Source organism: Meleagris gallopavo, chromosome 6 (assembly GCF_000146605.3).
Source record: "Meleagris gallopavo isolate NT-WF06-2002-E0010 breed Aviagen turkey brand Nicholas breeding stock chromosome 6, Turkey_5.1, whole genome shotgun sequence".
NCBI classification, from domain to species: domain Eukaryota; kingdom Metazoa; phylum Chordata; class Aves; order Galliformes; family Phasianidae; genus Meleagris; species Meleagris gallopavo.
In genome coordinates this window covers 18,765,757-18,767,866 of record NC_015016.2, presented here as the reverse complement: position 1 = coordinate 18,767,866, position 2,110 = coordinate 18,765,757, and positions in this window count along the sequence as shown.

The following is a 2,110-nucleotide window of genomic DNA, read 5'->3' as shown; positions in this document are numbered from 1 at the left end:
ATTGAAAGAAAATTATTTTGCCATTTTCTAACTCCTTCAAAAAGAAACAAAAACAAAAACAGAGCAGTTGTTTTCTTAGAATCATTTAAAAAAAAAAAAAGGTTCAGGTATGAAAATGCAACTTGGTGTCTTGCTTATGTAAACTGCAATCTTGGAGGGAAGATGTGTACGCTGATATTCATCCAATACTGATAGGATTCGTAGCTAAATGGGTTATAGCAGCTAACCAAATTATCTTTAACGGCTGGTAATAAGTACTTTTGGAATCATGGAATAACAGAAAGAAATACAGGTTGAAAGGCATCTGGGAAGGCCTTCTAGCTCAACCCACCAGTACAAATTAGGGTCTAATTCATAGTTAGAAATAATTTTAAACTCAAATTACATTTATAAGACAAATTATATGGTTTTTTTCCAGCCAAATATTGAATAAATCCAAGGAGATTTCAGAGCTTCTCCAGGCACTTGTTCCAATCTAATGCATCTGCATACAATCAGTGAGTTTTTCTCCAAGGATGTTCACTCAGCCTTTTTTTTTACCATGGGTCATAATTCCCTTCCCTGCCATGAGACACAGTAACTTGGGAGGCCTGCAATCAATGACTAATAAAGATACTCATGATTATACACACTCATCTGTAGCTCTCAGAAAGGTTCATATAGGGAGATATAAAAGCAGAAGGAAGGGAAGAGGTTTTAATTGATTTTTTTACATTATTAGCCCTATTTCGTAATTCATGTTTGGTGCAGCTGAATAGTTCAATGTCTTCAGCATTACTCAACCTAAATATTTGGCTCTGTATTGTTTTTCCTGGTTCAAAAGAGAATTGTTAACATTAGAGAAGAGTTTATAGGTATCCTAAATGAATCTTGGTTTAGTTTGGGTTAGAGTACTAATGTTTATTTTAGACCATTTAGATTGCATTTTGGTTTTAAGGAACTCTTGAAAAAATAATCAAATAAATATATTCATATTTCCGATGGACTGAAGTGGGCCCACTGGGCCTGTGACTCTAAGATTAAGTAAACAGAAAGACTAGTGGAAGTTGAATCAGTAGCCATAGAAGTAATAAAGACTTGCATTGGACTAGTAGCTCCCAAAAGTAATGTTTAAATGGCTCAAGCACTAAACTTCTACTTAACCATAGCAAATCCATTTGTTAAAATATGCTGTAGAGAACATTATTACTTGTTGATAGAAGCTGAATCTCAACATTTTTTTAAGATGTAGTCCAAATAATGTTTCTTCTTTAGCAAGAATGAGTTGATTTATGATACATCAACCCTGTGAGCAAAACAGTTTAATTGCCTATGACATTTTCAGCTTTGTTAAACATTCTGAAAGGCTTCTCACAGGATCAAACTGAAGATAATGTCATCAATAACATGCAAGAAACCTATTCATGTTTAGTTATGTGATATATATGTACATGTATGCAGTAGAAAAAAAGGAGCAGTGCAAAACAGAAGGTACTGGATCTACGTGAGTACAGCTTGTCTCCTGGGGGGGCAAATAATCTATGTTGTTTCCAAGAGAAGGAAAAAAAAAATTAAAAATCATTGCATTGCTCAGTAAGAGATGTTGCAGTATTTTGAAGAATACTTTCTCTATTTAAAAGCACACATAAAACTTTCCTTTTCTTTTTTAGTCTAATTTAACATTATTCCTATGGCAACCTGAAGTGATTTTCAAAGGTATATGAAAAATTTTGGAAACAAAATTTTCAATAATAATTGATATTTTTCACTTCACAAAAAAAATATACTGCACTAAGCAGTATCTTTAGAATAGCAATCTCCAGAACTCCTATTCAGATAAGGAAATAATAATAATAATAAAAGATTGTTAAAGGTATTTTCCTCAAATAGGAAATCTCAGGATATTAAGAGATGAAATTCCAGTAATGTTCTTTTCTTCAATTTGAGGCAATGACAGATTTTTTTTTCTATTAGATTGTAAAAATAACATAAAGACTTTATGTCATCTATCCTCTAGTAACTGAAAAACATCTATCTTAATGTGGTTATCTTTGACCAGCCAGATCAGACTGCCTTGGAGGGCACAGAGATTATATAGCAAAGGAGAATATAATATAACCAGTTCAAATCT